The 19,759-nt window shown below is 37.6% G+C and overlaps 1 protein-coding gene across 1 annotated transcript in view; it reads left to right on the top strand.

The window, feature by feature from the left end:
• The window catches only part of KCNH8 (potassium voltage-gated channel subfamily H member 8), a 383,045-nt gene that overhangs the window by 158,591 nt on the left and 204,695 nt on the right, over nucleotides 1-19,759 (top strand). The window lies entirely within an intron of this gene.

Below are 19,759 nucleotides of genomic sequence, written 5' to 3'. Positions count from 1 at the left end.
TTCAATGATCTTTAAAGTATTCTAAGACTTTATATTGCTTACTTTATAGCTTGTGTCTATAGTTTATGAGGAAATACCCTGCATTCATGTAAGCAGACAAAAAGTAACACTGAAAAAATTGCCCATATTGTTTCATTTAAACAAAAGTAGGATTAGATATTTTGGTGACCAGAGAAAAGGCAATTGTCATTGTAGGGACTTCCTGTATATTAAGTTCTTTATAAGAACCAGCTCTTTGATGTTTCAACAACTATGTCTTTTTAAAACTGTGTGTGAGTGTTTTAAATACATTATGTCTTTTGAAATGACAACACGAATTGAGAACTATTTGGTGACCCTGGCCAACTTCTATCATACTTGGATATTAGAGCACGTGTAATACCTGTCCAGTGAGAGAAAAGTGTGGAAATCGGTGTGCATGGTTTTGGTTTGGTTTTAATGTTTTCTTTGCTGTTATAGGAAAAGAAAAGGTAAGTATGAACTGTATTTACTCAGAACACTTCTTATACCAAATGTAGGTTTTTTCCATACCAACAAGCAGTTCTTCAACTCTCTGGACTCCAGCTGGGTGTCCTATAATTTAATTCAGGTCACACTAACTACCTGGATTTAGTGTCAGAGTGCACAGGTATAAGGGCCCACCCTAACTGCAGATGCCGGTCACAAGTACGGGGTGCCCGGGGCCCACACACTTCTGTCCAGCTTGGCTACAATGTCTGGAATTTCACAACCCTCCCCATCCTTTTTAGATTTGATAATTTGCTAGAACAGCTCACTGAACACAGAGGAACACTTCTGTTATTGTAAAGGTTCTAACTCTGGAACAGCCATAGGGAAGAGATGCCTAGGGCAGGTATAGGGAAGAGGGCCTGGGGCTGCTGTGGTATTCCTGGGCGTGCCACCCTCCCAGCACCTGGATGTGTTCCTCAGCTCTCCTCCTTAGGTGTTGAGTAGGAGTTTTCATGGAGGCTTCATTACGTAGGCAAGATTGATTACATCACTAGCCATCAGTGATCAACTCATTCTTTAGTCCCTCTCCCCTCCCCAGAAGGTCAGGGAGTGGGGCTAAAAGTTCTGGCCCTCTAATCTTGCCCTGGTCTTTCTGGCAATGTGTTGCCCTGCCGAAGTAATCTAGGGCACCCTCCCCTTCCCCACCACCAAATATTTATTAGCACATAAAAGACACTCATCCCTCCAGAGATTCCAAGGGTTATAGGGTTGTGTGCCAGCAACAGGCACAAAGACCAAGTACATTTTTTATTATGCCACCATAAGGATTATTTGAATAACATTATATTTATGTATTAAATATATATGTGTATATATTATGTATACTCATATGCATAGATAGATACATAAAACTATCCTTAGAAAGAAATATGGCTTTTTTTTTTTTTTTTTTGCTTCAAAGCGGGCAGTTTAATCAACCTGACTTGCTTTGAACATGAAGATTATAACTAATGGTTTTATATAATTTAGGTCATCATCTTTGTCTTGTGTTTCTGGTGTCTGTAGATAGGGGTGAAATCTCCCTTTTGGAGGACTGCAATGGATAAAAGGAGTAAAAATATACTTATTCATTTGGGGTTTGAAAGAGCTCAGTACAAACACTCCTTTTCCCCACCCAAGTTCTGAGCCAACTGAGAAAGAAATAAGAGTAAGGCAGATGGGAGACCAACACATCACCTTTATTTCTGAAGAAACCGATAACAGAGAATGTGGCATATTATCAACAGCAAATGGGCTTCCTCTCAGTGAGCCCAGATTTAGGCAAAGTTACCTCCCAGTTGGAGCTATACTAGAGACAGAGCTCCCTCTGGTATAACTTAAAGCTTGGAGGACCGGAGCAGAACAGGTGCTTCCCAAAGGCAGCTGCTCCCTAAAGAGAGGAAAGAGTAAGGGCCACGCCATATATGCCAAACTCAATCATATTAAGTTCCTTCTCTTCCCCTGGGAAGGATTGAATAAAGGAGCAGTACAGAGGCCAGGTGCGTTACACTAGCAGAGCTGCTTTCCCAGGAAAGCTTGCACCTGCCTTTTGGGGGTGAAGGGCACACATTTGAATACCCTATGGAACCAGTAGCAATTATTCTAATCCAAGGTTCCATCATAAAAAAGAGTTTTACATTTCTATTTAAATAAATATATTAAACTATGCTTAATAATAGTCCCATTTTGTTTAGAGAACATGTAAAATACGAAGACTATCTCCTGCAAGGTTTAAAGAAAGAAAAACAAAAAGCACTTTTAACATTAATTGTATAAGGCAGAATATGTTTTAGAAATTTTGAAATATTTGATAGTAAGTCTCTAAATCTTTTTATAGCTTTATGACTTTGTTGCTCAAATGATTATTATTTCATATGAAATTAAGTGTTATTTCTAATATATATTGAACACTCAAGAATATTTTCTTTTCTGTTGCTAAGTTATAAATGTCCCACAAAACTGTGTAGTATTTTAATAGAGGCAAAGTAACTATTGTAAGCTAGCATAGTTATAAAATGATCATAAAATACATATATATATTTCTCTCTTTTTTTAACCTGCTCTTAGTAGGGCAAAAATACCTTAAAATTCACCAGTTGATGCCATGTCTTGCAGGAAAGGCACACCTTAGTGTATGGTATTTTTAGAACTTCAAGATGTGTTTGAAAACTCTTAAAATGTCTCTGTATGATTGGAGCAGTATTGTACCTCAGCACTAGAAAACTCAAGGTGAGCATGTAGCCTGATGTGACCCGATATCAGATGTCATACGAATGTATCTCTGAAGATCATCTGAGTTGTAGAAATACGGTTTGTGTTAATTAAATTAATTCCCTACCAAGGCTAACATGATGGACTTTGCTTAAGAGATATAAATTGTACTTCTTTAAAAAAAAATGCTTTAATCAGTAACGTCTGCATTGTTCTGGGGTTTATTTGAAAGGAGGAAAATTTGAAAGGAGGAAAATCATATTTTATAGAAAAAACTAGCAAGGTATGGGATACAATGAACAGCATTGATGGGAGATTGGCATAAAATGCAAAGTACTGTTTGGACACTCAGTTTTCAGCTGCTGATCTGGGATGTTTGTGTGTGTGTGTGTGTGTGTGTGTGTGTGTGTGTGTGTGTGTGTGATAGAGAGAGAGAGACTTCAGCAGAAATCTGGTGATTTTAAGCACCTTTTATATTCCTTCCATTTTTTGACACATATTTCATTTCCATTCTTAAAAAAGTGTGTAAACCAATAACTTCTATATGTATGTCTAGCATTACTGAGTTAATTTAACATGAGACCCTATTTACCTCTTTCCCTATAGAAATGTCAGTGAGAAATATATTAATTTAATTGTGGATTAATAATGAATTAAGCAACTCAATCAATATTCATTGAGCACCCATTCTGCCTTCCATATTGAATGATTGTTTGGGTACAGTATGCTTTGTTTGAATCATCTAAATCTTAGCTTAAACCCTGGTTCCACATGTGTTGGCTGTTAGCCCTTAGACAAGCTGCGTAGCCTTTCGGAGACTAAGTTTCTTCACCTATAAAGAGGGGTAATCATGCACGTCTACACTTACTTTAGGTATATAAGAGATAATATCTGCAAATCACGTAGCACAGAATACACCCAAGAAGAAAAGAGTTGTGGTCATTGTTATATTCTACATGTTTTATAAAAATAGCTAGCTGTTATTGAGTCTCTGCTTCATACTGATGATTACTTCATTTGCTTGTCGTTATAACCCTATGAAATAGGAATTATTCCTATTCCTATTTACCAATGAATTTTAAGTAACTTGACAAAGTCAACATAGTGAAAAATGGTAGGACTAGGGTTGACGCTTGTACAGACTCCAGAGTGTACATTCCTTCTATTGGTGTTTTTTTTTTTTTCTCCAAGAGCTCATGATGTTATGAAGGAAATGGATCCAGTATTTGCAGTATACTATGTTCAGTGACAGTAGAGTGGCAGAAATGGTAAATTCTTCCCAGACAAGGTAAAATGATAGCGTGGGGCCAGCAAGAATTGGAGCAGAGTCAAGGAGAACTTCACATGGAAAATAATATTGAAACAAAACTTGAAGGATGTGAGGAGTTTGATAAACTGAAAGGAAGGGAAGTTAATTTCAGGAGATGAAATAGCAAATAGCTGACCTTTGTTCAGAAGTAGTTTCTAAAAGTCAGGGTTTTGAATTTCAACTCTAGATAGGCAGGCATGGCTTAAAACTTAAAGATTTTATTATGTCTTTCTAAGGAGCTTAGATGGTGTGAAGATAGAGTTCAGAGTCATGACTGGTAGACCTTGACAGTAGAGATGAGGGAAAGGAAAGAGTTGATGAATTCCAAGTTTCTGGTTTGGGGACTGTTCTGGACTCACTGAAGCACTAACCCCCAGGACCTCAGAATGTGACTGCATTTTGATATAGAGCCTTTGAAGAGGTAATTAAGGTAAAGTGAGACAATTAGGGTAGAACTTAATCCAATCCAACTGGTGTCCTTAGAAGGAGGTTTGGTCACAGAGAGACCGATACCAGGGCGCTCATGCACAGAGGAAAGCCCACGTGAAGAGAAGCAAGAGAGCAGAACTTCCTCTCTTAATTAAACAGATCTGCTCTTAGCTCAGGTAAGCAGGTTTTAAGTTCCAATTACTTAAGGATCAGCTTTTGATGCTCCTCACAATTCACTTTCTAACTACATACATACCACCTTCTAAACCTTCTTGAAGTCTCTGGACAAGCCAAACTGGTCTGTTCACGCTCAGCTAGTAAAACTCACACTCTCTCTCTATATATACGCTGGTCCTCAAACTTCCCCTCACCTGGAACATCTTTGTCACCCCCGTTTACCATGAAAATCCCACATCTTTTCTTTATAGTCATCTTACCTGAACCCCCTTAGGTCATAGTGAGGGTCCTTCCCTTAGACTGATCTGTGCCTCGCTGCTGGCCTAACACTTCTGACTTGTTTTTCCCACAACAGTGAGGACCTTAAACTTGGCATCCTGCTCCAGCTGCCTTTCACTTTCCTCCAGTACTTTACACATAACAGACACGGAGTACAAACTTGCTGATTAATTAATGTTACGAAAGGACCTTTACCTATGTGAGGGCACAGCTTCTTTTAAAAGTTTCTTTTCCTCAGTTGCATGTGTCTCAATTTCCTAAACTTTTTTCACATGCTAATTTGGTTTTCTGCTCAGTTGAATAGAATATGTGCCTTGTTTATTGCTTGTAGGGTGTCCCAGATTTGGCTTGAAATGACGGTTGACACTGGGTTATTCATGATGTGCCAACAACATTATCAGTTGCCTCAAAACTGGGGGATTTTGATGACCATTTCTAAAAAGTGGACACTTCAAATTTGCCTTGAGAATTTAGGGGTTGATGTGTGAAGGTCTCCACATTATCTTCAGTGATAATACAGATCAGGAGTCAAATGCAGTGGCGTTTCTTGGTAGTCTAGCTTTTGGTGGGCAGAGCTGGTTGTCACGATTAAGGACACTGGCAAAAGCTTTAGGGTGCTCCTGTCTTTTCCTATTGCTAAGTGGCTAAGTGGCCCCACAATAATAATGAATAGCTGCACTCAACAACTAGATATGAATTGCATTTAGGTACAAGAACCAGAAAACCTAACTAATGTGAGCTTAACTAAATAAGGGCTTATTTTTCTCGTATCTCGAAGAGTCTGGAGCTGAGAAGCCCATACTTGGAACAGTGAAGCAGCAAGACTGGGGGCCCTGGGGCTCTCTTTCTCTTCTGCTGTGCTGTCCTATTGTGTTGTTTGCCGTCCTCATACTTGTCACCTCGTGGTAGGATGATGCCTGCTGCAGAGTGCCTTTCATTTACTGATTCTTTGCTCTAAGCCAGACAGATTACGCAAGGATCCCACAGTGTGGAGCAATGAGACTTAGAGTACGGGAGCTGCCCAAAACCTCAGTGCTGTGAAAAGCTGGAGACAGGATGGAAGCCCTGGCCTCTCTGGTCTCAGATCTCTGATCCTCCCGTTATGCCCTGGGGCATCCTGTGAGACAGATGAGAGAAGATTAGAAATGAGATGGACACAAGGTTGGGCTTGTCTCAGTTCCTCTCCAAAGTCCCACAGATGATTGTCAGTTCTTTTTACCATGCTCATTTTTTTTTTATTAAAAGAAATTATTTTAACTGAAGTATAGTTTATTTACAATGTTGTGTTAGTTTCAGGTGTACAGCTAAGTGAATCAGTTATATGTATATACATATATATACATATATGTGTATATCTATCCTTTTTCACATTCTTTTCCATTATAGTTTATTAAAAGATATTGAGTATAGTTCCCTGTGCTATATAGTAGGTCCTTGAGGTTTATGTATTTTATGTATAGTAGTGCATGTATGTTAATCCCAAACTCCTAATTTATCCCTCCCCGCTTTCCCCTTAGGTAACCATAAGTTTGTTTTCTATGTCTGTGAATCTATTTCTGTTTTGCAAATGCATTCATTTGTATCATTTTTTAGATTCCACGTATAAATGATATTCTGTGATATTTGTCTTTGTCTGACTTACTTCACTTAGTATGATAATCTCTAGGTCCATCCATCTTGCTGCAAATGGCATTATTTCATTCTTTTTTATGGCTGAGTAATATTCCATTGTGTACGGACCACATCTTCTTTATCCATTCATCTGTCGATGGGCATTTAGGTTGCTCCCATGTCCTGGCTATTGTGAATAGTGCTGCTGTGAACATTGGGGTGCATGTATCTTGTCAAATTAGAGTTTTAATCTTTTCCAGATATATGCCCAAGGGTTTTACCGTTCTCATTTCTTATTCAAAGTCCTTACTATCCCAAGTGTATGAGGACCTGACACATTAGCATCACCTGGGAGCTCATTAAAAATGCAGAATCTCAGGCCCCACATCAGACCTCTGAATCAGAATCTGCATCCTGACAAGATCCTGTGCCATTCACAGGCACATCCAAGTTTGAGAAGCTTCGTGCCGTACACATTCCTTAGAAAGGTTCTCCTGACCATCCAGTCTGAAGGGCCCATCTCCAGCCATTCTATCCCATCACCTTGTTCACTGTAGGCATAGCCTGTATGGCTATATGAAACACATTTTTCAAAAGTTAGTTTATATCGTAATTGCTCTCCACTCCATTAAAATGTAAGCGTCATCTGGAAACAGGCTTTTCTTCTCTTGTTCAAGATCGTATCCCCAACCCAGAGTGTCTAACACTTAGTAAATATTCAATAAATGTTTGATTGATGGGTGGATGAATAAATGAATGCGTAAATGAAGTCCAATTTAGGAGACTATTCACAGATAGAGAAAAACGCAGCATTCTTGCATTTCCAAAATAATCGTATCATAATTATCAAAGCTACACATTCTGATGAATATATTTAGTTTAAGTCAAAGACCGTGGGATGTGTATTTATCAAAGCCTGCTCCAAGCCTCTCGAAACGGGTTCTTACTCCTAGTGTGATTCTATTCATTTCAAATAGAATCTCTGTCGCTGGTGAATTTTGTGTTCTTGTTGCCTCTTCTGTTTGTCCTCCAGTTTCTGAGAATCTCAATTTGGTCACATTTTTGAAGATAGTGGAAGTCGCTTCTCAAAAATACATATAAAAATGTTCTCTGTAAAAACAGACATTAAGCCACTGATCAGATATTAAGTCTAGGATGATTTTGACATATTTTGAATATTTTAATTTTCAGTGGGGAGCATAGTAATAATGTTCCTTTCCCCTGCTGAAATATCCTGCCTGATTTTTTTTTCTTTGCATAATGAAGAAACACAGGCCCCAATCTTAATAAAGAGCCGTTGTCTGATGAAAGAACTGTTGTAAAAGTTGATACTTTTTCTGAGGAGATAGATTTCTGCCTTCAGGAGATCTAGACCAACTTTTTGTCAAATATGTGATGAAACTGGGAATTAAGAGCTCAGGTAGATCCTCAAAGTGATTGAAGAATTTTAATCACATACATAACATATTACCTATATTTTTTAAAGCTATGGGTTGTTTTTTACATATTCACCAATACTATTCTTTCCTAGACTCTTCTAAAGGCAAATAGTATAAGCCAGAGTTCATAAACTAATTTGCCTTTGGACACCATGAGATAACGTGATGAATGAAGTGCTGTGATAGACCATGGTGGGAACCTAGGCATAACACACGTGGTATGCTTCACCACGTCATTCTATTTTAAAGAAAAATTTTAAATATTCTGCAGCCAATCGAAATATACCTTGTGGGCTGAATTTGTTCTATTGGTCAGTAGTTTATGCCCCTTGGATGAAATTATCAAACGAATTTCTTATCAGTCATATTTTTATAAAAGGTATTTCTAGTTTTACAACTTTGGGGATGGAGACATATTTTTTAACCCTTTTTTGGTGAATTTAACATTTAAAAACGTTTTGCAGTTGAAAAGTCAATCAATTGAAACACCAGACAAATATGTATTAAGAGGATTAGTAAGTTCAGGTTGAGAGTTTAAAAAGCTGTATAAGTTGACTTCCTGGTTGGATATACATTCTTAGTGAGGTCTCCATGTCTGGCAGAATTCACTAGACATTGGTATTAGGGAATGTTCCCAAGTCCAGGATTATAGCTATCATGCTGCTGTTAGGAATGATGGTAGCATCACTGGGGTGAGGCTGGAAACCGTGGACCAAAAGGTTTGCAGGTACCTGAGTCTCAGGCTTCAGCATCTTGTGGAGAGACATACTTGGGAATGTGGATTTATGCTTCAGGGGGTGATGGGGGAGTGCTTTCCCTCTTTGCTTTTCTTTTTGTATTGATTAGTGTGTTAATGGCTTTGCCAGTGTGAGAAAGACTATTTGGTGCTGAGAGCTTAGGTGCCAGCTACTTAGAGAAGTGCTGAGAAACACTGGGTGCCCTGAAGAGGAGAGATTGGGTGCCCAGTTTCAAGGGAGTTTGAGTTTAGTTTTTGCCCCTCACATCAGTGAAAATGAGCTTTCCATCCCATCTAGCTTGTTTTTATACAGGAAGACTTTTCAGGAACCACCATCAAGCAATCCTGTTTATCTTTACAGTGGGTCTCCCCCAAATTCCATGAGGCTTTTAAAGTATTTGTTTGACACGTTATATGGGGAATGATTTGACTCCTAGACAGCACAGAAGTTTCACTGGATAAATGTCTCCTGAAATGTTTGGATAATTGCGCAGTCTCTTAAAATTACATGGTAACCAGTTTCATTTGATCTACTTTAAAAATACATCTTTCGGTTCCTGAGGAAAATGTATACACACATAATTTGGCAACTGCTCCTCAATGTGGAGAATGAAATTTTTGCCTGTGTATTGGCATTTCATAGCAGACATTCATATTAACGGTGTTTATGCAAGATGAGATGAACATCTATTAACTAGAAAGCTGCTAAAATGACATTATATTGAGGAGAAGCTCTGGAAGGTATAAATGGTGCTTAGGAGCACATTGGATTGTGCCCTTTTTTCCCATATGTTCCTTTCCCCTTCTCAACTATGATCTCTGTGAAGGCAGAGGCCGTGTCTGATTCACTTTTGAGCCCCAGAATGAAAGCTAGGGTGTAACACATGGAAAACAGAACTGATTGGCATTGAGAGGTGCAGTCTTGTGGCTACTTGGAATCTGTCTAGAATGATTTTTTTTTTTCAAAACTTGAGAAGAACACAGAAAGGGTTTTTGAGCTGAGGAATGCCAGTGATAATCTGAGATTTAGGAGTGTGTCGTGACTGTTAGGGTATGAGAGATCATAAGGGATGGGATGAAATAAAGTGACAAAAAGCATAGAGATGGTAAAAGTATTGAAAATAGCAACTTCTACTAACTGTAAATAAAGAAAATTAGTGATTCTTTTATAAAAATTAGAAATGGGATATACCAAGTATATAGACACAAAATATATTATTCATTAATACAACCTTAGTACAAAAATGGGTAAATAAGCCTATTTGAGGAAATATGAAAGCAAGCATGGTATAGTACAGGATGATATAGACACTGAGAGGGTTGATCTCTCAAGAATGTGGTTTACAATAACGTGATCACTAAGAAGTGTATTCAGGAGTGTTGAAAAGAAGCTGAGATACCCAGGATAGAAGGGAAGGATAGGGCAGAACCCTGAGTCACATTGGAGCATAGTATTAAGAAGTAGCCATCAGAATGGCTAAGAGTCATAATTTTGTTTGATTTTTCAAGTACATGATCTCTGACCTGTTTAGGGTGCCTTAGGTATGAGCTGAAAGAAGTAATTAAGTGATGGACCCAAAATGCAACTCCAGATATATTTCATCTTGCAATAGAATTTCAGCGAAACCTAAAGGATAGATTGATGAGATTCAAATGAACAAATTATTTAATAACTTATTTACGTACATTGCAACAGAACTGCAGAAAATCAAGCCATACCTTTGGCTGATGACTTCTTGAGTTGATAGTCTAGCTTTGTGTTGAAAAGAGGGATTGATTAGCTAAATTAAAGTTACAGTAAAAATTATCTGAATAGAACTTCAGGTAAGCCCAAAACCTTGATCTATTGAGGGTAGGGTGCCCTGAAAAGTTGGCTTTTAATTCTCTAGTCTAGCAGCAAAGATCTTAGGAATATGGTGGTTACCAGTGAATAGGAAGGTACTAGAGGGTATCTAAAAATTCATACATAACCAAAAAACAGGAAAATGGTGAAGGCAGGTTCCCAAAGGCCTGATGATACCCTCTCTTTAGACAGATGGTCTCATTGACAGCAGTGGGACGATATGAGAACTTGAAAGCCAAGAGTACTTATCAAACTGCATGCATGCTGCTGGCTGGCCATTTCACGCTGTGTAGCCATGTCTAGATTTATAGATGACAGCTTTATCCATTACCTACATTAAAGGATTGCATGTCTTTTGCTGGTGTCTGGTGGTGTCTTTCCATAGTGACTATCACACTTGTGCAATCACGCATCATCGTTAGAGTCAAAAGATACACTATTAATTTGTGAGGAAAATAAATAATAGTGGTGAAAAAGAACTTGAGTGAATCTGATCATTTAGACAAGCATGGCAAGTAAGAGTTACTGTATGACCAAATGTCATGTGATTGGTAATAGCTACCCAGAATTTTATGTTGAAAAGCTTTTTGAAGTGGCATCTTGTCACCTCAAACGGGCAACTATAATCAATTATCGACCTCTTCCAAGGTCACAGTGAATAGACTAGAAGGTAATAGTCACAAGCAAGCCAGGTATTTGCCATACATGCTGTTGAGGAAGGCATTAGCATTTTTATAACAAGTAGAAAATTGGGGACCTCAACCCTCTCTTGTAGGGTTAAATCACTGATATGAAATAGTCTTTCATATATTTTTGAAATGCAAATAATTCATCAGTTGTGGTTTGTTGTTGAGTTCTCAACAATCTATTGTTATAAAGAAATCAATTATAAGATTAAGAAGCATATAATGAGCTAGAGGTGCAGAGGAGAGATCCTAATACAGAATATCTAAGATTGCTGCATAAAATAAAAAATTTTATAATATGGCTGTGCTAGTGGTAAAGTAAGGGAGAACATTAGCTTTGAGGACCAAAAAGGAAATATGAATAAGAGGAATATGTTGGAGTAGCTGAGGGAAGAAAGACAAAGCCTAGGTCCTCAACAGAGCAGGAGATCAGATTGAAGTCATCAGCACGAGTCTGGGACAATGAAAGACACTGACAGTGTCACCTGGAACAGGGGCTGAGAGGTCCCAAAGAGGAAGACTTGCTTATTTAACCTTGGTTCCGGCAAGAACATGAAAAAAGAAAAAGACTGGTTTTCGTAAGCATTCCTAATCTGAACCTTACCTTCATTTAGGTTTGGTGTCTGAATTCACAATATCTGTTGGATATAGAGTAATTCTAGCTGAAAATTTTATTTAAAGTGATTCTGATCAGTGATGCTGATTCTGATCAGCATCTGATTCCCCAGACGCATTGGAAAATAAGATGCAAAACTTTTCTTATTGGGCGTTTTTAATTGAAGTTCTACAAGAATCCTCAGAGATATAACGTTCCAAGGAACATGAGTATGTGATAAAAATCATGAATGCTGTGAGGTAAGGTACCACAAGCAAGAATCATCAGATAAAAAGGAAATTACAAAATTGAATCTTCGAGGACAAGAAGATATTGAAGATATTGGAACTATGAAAAATATAAGTCTACTTAATTTATTTAGAGAAAATTTAAAACAAGTTTTAAAAAAATGATGGAGGAACAAAGACAATTAAAATTAACCAGGTAGATTTGAAAAAAAAAAACTGTCAACTGAAAAACAAAGCACAACGTGAGAGTTGTGATTTAAGTTTTATCTGGGGCAAAATGAGGACTCTAGCCTGGGAGACAGTGTCTCAGATAGTTCTGAGAAACTGCTCCTAAGTGGTAGGGGGAAGGGCAGTGTTATATATGATTTTAGTGTAGGGGGGACGTGCAGTGGAGCACACATGTTGGCAGAGGCTGGCTGCTCGTCACGAGAGCAGATGTCACTGTTAATGCTTTTAGTGCTTTTCTAGATATGAGGAGATGCAAGAATTGTGCTCATAAAATCTTCTCCTGCAATTATCTATCTGAAGACTTGTTCTGCCAGTTTTTCTCAGAACACAAAGGCTTCCTTCCTGATCTCCACCCTGAACACCTTTCAGGGTGTGTTGAAGGTCCATGGCTGCAGTGGCTAGTGACCTCATCCTTGTAGAGGCAGATGGCAAATGCCACTTTTTTTCGTTGGCAGAACCAAAAAGAACTTCTATAAATGAGAAAGAGGATAATTACAAATAAAGACTCAATGAACAGGATAAACAGCAGACTGTTCATAGAATTAGAAAGAAGTAGTGAGTTAGAAAAGTAAATCCATACATGCAATGTATTACAGACACATACAAAAAAATGTTCAAGAGAAATACTGGTTAAAGAAAAGCAATCCAAAATATATGGAATTTTAGAAGAAGAGAATAGAACTGTAGAGAATAAACTGTTGAGGATTTTTCAGAATTTATAAAACTCAATACTCAGATTTAGAAAGCCCAACACATCCGAAAGGTTGGTATAAATGTAAGCAAACCAAGTCTCGGAAATGTGAAACTAAAGAACACTACATACAAAGAGAATGTCTTAAAATCAGGCTTAGGGAAATGACTTTATCTGCAAGTGAAAGCCAGTTTGACTGACAGCTCCGCTCTCAAAGGCAACAATAAAAGCTGGAAGACAGTGGAATACTATCTTCAAAATGTTGTTAAGAGTTGGTGACAACTAGAATGTTTTATCCACTGGAACTCTTGAAATAAATAGAGATAAAATACAGAAACTTCATTCAAAAATGTAGATCATTCACTAACCAAAACTTTACTATTAGAAACTTCAATATGAAAAATGAAAAAGGGGATATGACAACAATTGCAGGAGTGATTAAGGAGACAATATAATAAAAACCTTAGGCCAGTGATTTTGAAAAATTACGTAAAATGGAAAGTTTGTTAAATTTTTTTTTTTTTTTTTTTTTTTTTGCGGTACGCGGGCCTCCCGCTGTTGCGGCCTCTCCCGTTGCGGAGCAGCAGGCTCAGCGGCCATGGCTCACGGGCCCAGCCGCTTCGCGGCATGTGGGATCCTCCCGAATCGGGGCACGAACCCTTGTCCCCTGCATCGGCAGGCGGACTCTCAACCACTGCGCCACCAGGGAAGCCCTAAATTTTTTTTTTTTTTTTTAATTGACTCAGGAAGAGAAATAAAACTTGAATTATCTATAATCATTAAACATACTGAATCAATTTTAAAATTTTTCCCCAAAATATTAAGCCCCAATGATTTTATGCATGAGTATTCCCACACATTTAATAAACCTAATCTTAAACAAATTCTTTCAGAGAATAGAAAAGTAATATAATCTTGACGTTAAAACCAGGCAAGGACAGCTTGAGAAGTGTGTGAAAAAAATGAAACCTAATATCACCATAAATATAGAAGCAAAAATTCTAAACAAAAATTATAAGCAAACTGAATCCAGCAATGAAAAAAGCAACGTGTCCTGAGCAAATTGAATTTATCACAGCAAAGAAATGTTCAACATTAGAATGCCTATTAGTAAAATCTTCCATATTCGCTGGTTCAAGGAGAAAATATGACCATCTCAGTAGGCTCAGGAATTCCACAGCAGTACACATTAAACATGTTTTGGTAGAGCACAAGGTAAAAATACAAATAAGGGAATCTTCTACTTTTCGATTAAGGATCTTTATGCTCCCTACCCCACACCAAAAAACACATGGCCAATATAATAGACAATTGAAACACTCGAAGTATTTCTTCTAAAAAATTGTTGCCAATTTTGTTTAATACACTAGCAGTGCTAGCCAGTGCCCTAAGAAGAGAAAAAGACGTAAAAGTTGTAAAGATTGGAATGAGAATAAAATTATCATTATTTTCAAATTATATAACTGCCTACATAGAAAGCCCACATGAATATACAGAGAAATAACTGATACTTGACTTTGCAAAATTGACAATTACATGACAAATATCCAAAGCCAACTTCATTTCTATACATGAGCAACAAATTATAAATAAATGCAACTTTCAAAAATTTTGATGTGTCATAGCAAACAAAAAGTACCTAGCAGAAAGGTGCATGAACTTTAGGAAGAAAATGTTGCCATTATTGAAAGCCATTAAAGAATAACTAAATAAGTGGGGTGCCAGAAAATAGTCATGGATGAATGGATAGAAAGTTTTAATATCACAGCAATGTGAGTTAAGCCATAATTGATATATAATTCCAATGATATATGAATTCCAATGAAAATCCTGAATCTCAACATTTTTTTTTTTGCTTTCTTTTTTGATTTTGTTTATTTGTTCTTTTGTGGAGTCCGCCAAGGTGATGTTTTTTAACTTTTTATTTTATATTGGAGTATAGCCAATTAACAATGTTGTGATAGTTTCAGGTGCACAGCTAAGTGACTCAGCCATACATATACATGTATCCATTCTCCCCCAGACTCTCCTCTCATCCAGGCTGCCACGACATTGAGATTTTAAATTTGTGTGAAATTTTAAAAACTGCAAAAATAGCTGACAATCCTGACAAAGATAAACCAAATAGGAAAAGTTGTGGTACCTCGTATCAGTTTTTATACTAAACTTATAGCAATAGATGAAATGTTGTAGACAAATCAGTTTTTAAAAATGTACCAGTGGAACAGAATGGAGGGCCAGGAATCATGTATATACACCTGTGAAAACCTGATATCTGACAGAGCTTGCATTGTACACCAATGCAGAAAGGATGGACTGTTTTATCAAATGATGCTGGAAATATTGGACCTCTATATTTAAATAAAAATGTATTTGGACCCCACCTCACATCATAGTCACAAATCAATTCAAAGAGAATTCAACGCTTTATTTTTTAAAAAAAGAAATATAGGTAAATATCTTACTGACTTTGGTATAGTGAAGGTTTTCTTAAACATGATACCAAAAATGTGATTTATATTCAACTTCATTAAACTCAGAACTCATTCATTAAAAGACAGTCCAATAAGAGCAAAAAGGTGAATGACCACAGAATTGACAGACGTCAATGGGAGCATCATATGGTGGACCTACCGGATACAGAAACCACCTGAGTAAGCAAAACAAGGGTCATTCATCTAAAAGATAGAGAAGGGGGACTTCCCTGATGGTCCAGTGGTTAAGACTCCCCGTTTCAACTGCAGTGGATGCAGGTTCGATCCCTGGTTGGGGAACTAAGATCCTGCCTGCTGCCCGGCCAAATAAGAGATAGACAAGGACATTATATCACTCAAGATACTCAGCAGAGAACTCGCATTATTATCCAGTGACAGAAGAGGGTGGAAGGCTCCAGAAATGCTGCAAAAGTGTCTCTACCAGTGGACACAATTGTGGATTAAAATTGCAGAGCTAATGATGGATACATCAGATGTTCTGGAAGCTCAGCTGTGCCTCTCCAAGCCAGTCCTACATACATGAGACAAGAGCGCTTCCACGTGTAAACCGGTCTGCATGCGTGAGGACTACCTCATCTAAGGAAATACAAGTCTCCTCCCTCATGTAATACAATATACAGTGTGACTCAGACAGCTGTGGAGTAGATCACACTCAGGCTGCACGCAGTTCTCTGTTACTGCTCTTTGCTCCCCTAGTCTAACACAGCCCTAGTCAAAGTATTATACTTCGCTGAATTTAGAATGGCCAGACAAAAACAAGGGCCAGTTCCTCAGACATCTCTGGAAGGCAGAGATGGACAATTGGTGAACAATGCAAACTCATAGTCATAGGCAAGCTCTGGGCCCAGCCTACAAAAAGTCTGGAAAAGATATTTGCAACACAAAAAAATTGACTGTCAATTTGTATCAAGAATACGTAAGGAAAAAAAAAAAAAAAGAATACGTAAGGAATTCCTCCAAATAAATAACAAAATACAAACAACTCAATATAAAAAAATTACAATAGACAAAATAAGCCTAAGGAAATGAAACCTGAATTGGCCATAAACATATCAAGAGACTCAACCTAATTAGTAATCAGGGAAGTTCAAATTAAAAACAAAGAGGTAGAATTTCATACCCATCATATTGGAAAAAATGAGCATAGGACATACCTGGCTGTTGCACTTATTAAGACCCACAAAAGACCACTATAATGATGTTAAGTAAACAAACGTTTTTAAGGTAGGGAGAATTCATTCAGTTTATTACCTTAGATAAGTCTAGCATGTTACCAGTGGCTGAAATTTGTAGGTAAAATTTGACATTATCCTAGTAAAGCAAGAAAGGCGTTTAGTCATTCCAGCTGGATGGTTATGGCTTGATTTTAGCAGCTGATGTGCTCCTCAAAATTTCCCTTTCTGTTTTTTCATTTAGCAAGGAAATATAATTTTCATTTTAAAGTTAGAGATTATTAGCTTCACATTTAAAAATAAGCTTTAATGTGAATATGTATGTCAAAGTATAGTTTTCTAATGTTTCTCCCAAAATAGTAAAAAAGTCATGAATGTTGCTGGAAGTGCACAAAGTGATTTTAGACGATACATAAAAAAACTTTTTGAAGAAAACTATTACTATTTTAACATGTACATTAAAAAAACATATAATCAATACATGGGTGTTATTTAAGTGATCTAAATAAAAGTAAATGAGTTGTTTGGAAGTAAATTTTTAAAAATATATGTGACCTTAAATGTTTTTTGGAATAAAAATGACATCTAATACTTACTGAGTGCTTATCATCAGTCAGGTGTTTTTCTAAATGCTTTCCATATATTCATTAATGTAATCATTTCAACAACCCTCTGGTAAAAGCAATATTATCATCAATGCTTTCAAAAGTTATGTAACGCGCCCAAGTTCACAAAACTACTTAGTGGCAAGGTCAGGACTCAAACACAAGCTTTGTTTCGCTTGAGTTTAACCTATAATCTTTACATTTCCTCTACATCACAGTAAAAAAGGAATATATCGACAATATCATATTTAATTAAAAATACAAATAGTATCGGTTTGTATCCATTGGAAAAAATATTACCTGGTCATTTATGAAAAAATATGTGAAAAATTAGGAAAATATAGGAAATAGGAAATAAGGAAATACATCTTTCCTAGGTCTATTATGCAAGGAAAACCACCTTCACACATTCATTGATCTAGTTCCATCCATCCCTTTTTCTCTGTAAATATCAGTTTTTAAATCAATAAATTTATCCTATAATAATCCTCACTTCTAGAGAATTCTTATTTAAAACTTAACTCCTTGTTGAAGTTAAAGACCATTTTATCATGCTTGGATCCTGTAAGAGGGAAGAAAACTAACATTGAAAGTCCTACTAACAATAAAGTACTTTACCCACCAATTATCCCTTTAAATTTTCCCAGAAAAAAAGCACTTAAAATGCGAAAATGAATTAGTATTGCTTTATATGCTTTAGGGCCATTAGAAAGCCATCTAATTCTTATCTTCTGAATGAACTGTGTGTTCTGCTTCTCACTTAGATTCTCCCTATTCCCAGCCCTTTAATCATATTTGCCATTTTCCTCTAAGCCTTCTTGAAGTTCATCCTACTCCTTTCGCATCTAGAACGGTACATACTATTGCATATTATATCTCATCATACTGAGTTTAATGAAAAGATAGCTTTTAAGTGCCTACCTTATATGTATCCTACCCCATCAATATGGCTGTTAAAAATAATTATGACTGTTATTCAAGTCGTAAACCACCATGATCCTTGAGCTAACGTCTATTTTTCAATCTATACTCAGTCATTTCTATCATCTTGTAATTGCAAAACCCGTAATAACCCCTTCCATACTGAACCTCCGTGATAGTTTACCATCACTTACTTCCCTAAGAGTATATCAAATTTCAAGACATACAATCTCTACTTTACTCACTCTCCTCTCCTGGATTAGGGCAACCAGAAAACTTTAATGATGAATATTTCTATTTACTATACAATGTGGCTTGCAAATAAAAATGTCAGAAGTTATAGATGCAGAGTGAAGTCCACATCAAGAAACTGGCAGATTAAATGCATACATTTCCAAAACATCACTAAAAGGACCGGGAAGAGATTTTTTTTTTTTTTTTAAGACATAAGCCCATAGGTCAAAGATAACAGGAAAGGGCTTCCCTGGTGGCACAGTGGTTGAGAGTACACCTGCCGATGCAGGGGACACGGGTTCGTGCCCCGGTCCGGGAAGATCCCACATGCCATGGAGAGGTTGGGCCCGTGAGCCATGGCCACTGAGCCTGCGCATCCGGAGCGTGTGCTCCACAACGGGAGAGGCCACAACAGTGAGAGGCCCGCGTGCCGCAAAAAAAAAAAAGATAACAGGAAAGATAACAGTAACGAAATTGATGTGTGAGCTGATTTAATGGATCTGAGAAGCGTAAATCCTAACCCGCAGTGGGAAAAGCTGAGAAGCAAAGCAATTGCCACTGTAAGACCTTCCAAAAGCTTAAGAATAGGTACCCCTGAAAGTGACAGTGATGGTAAAGCTAAACACAGAAAGAGAATTTGAAAACATTTTTAAGAAGCAGCTAGATCCAGATTTCCTCTCTGAATATATGCAACCAGACAACTGCTCTCCCAGAAGCAAGCGTCAGTGAGATCAACACCTGTGTAAGAAAGAAAGCAAGAAAGATCGAGCAGAAAGCTTTCGGTCCTTAATAGTCACCAAAAGGCCTTCCAGCTGGGTTGACTCTTCTGAATTGTCCTGAGTTGGGTGAGGGGCATGGACACTCACACTGACCAATCATTGTAGGCAAGCTGTCTCCACAGATCCATGGTCATGGGCAAGGTGACCCTCTTCAACCCAGGGCACGCCCAACAGCTGGGGAAATATATCCTTTGGTTGTGAAAGGGAATATGAAGGGCACAGCACACCTCCCTTCCCTTACAGGAAACTTGAGACGTGCAAGGTGAAATAGAGGGTCTCTAGACTGAAGGAAACCAGAAACATTTCCAGTTACAGGTGTAGTACTGAAAAAGGAAGAAACAAATGTTTACAACCCAAATACTGCAACCTCCTCCCTCTTCCTCATCTTGGCTCCTGGAATGCTGGCATCCAAGTCTATACCCTCTTGGTAAGGCTTGGGAAGGTCTTTTCAAAATAATCTGGACAGCAGGAGGAAAGTTCTGAATACACTGCTATTAGGACTTGCTCATGGAAATTCTTATCACCCTAAAATACAGAACACATTTGGCATACCCTACTCATGTACTTAGGCCTTCTATGCAG

Source organism: Phocoena phocoena, chromosome 4, assembly GCF_963924675.1.
Source record: "Phocoena phocoena chromosome 4, mPhoPho1.1, whole genome shotgun sequence".
NCBI classification, from domain to species: domain Eukaryota; kingdom Metazoa; phylum Chordata; class Mammalia; order Artiodactyla; family Phocoenidae; genus Phocoena; species Phocoena phocoena.
Note: the sequence above shows the minus strand (reverse complement) of the source record. Positions and strands in the feature narration are given on the sequence as shown.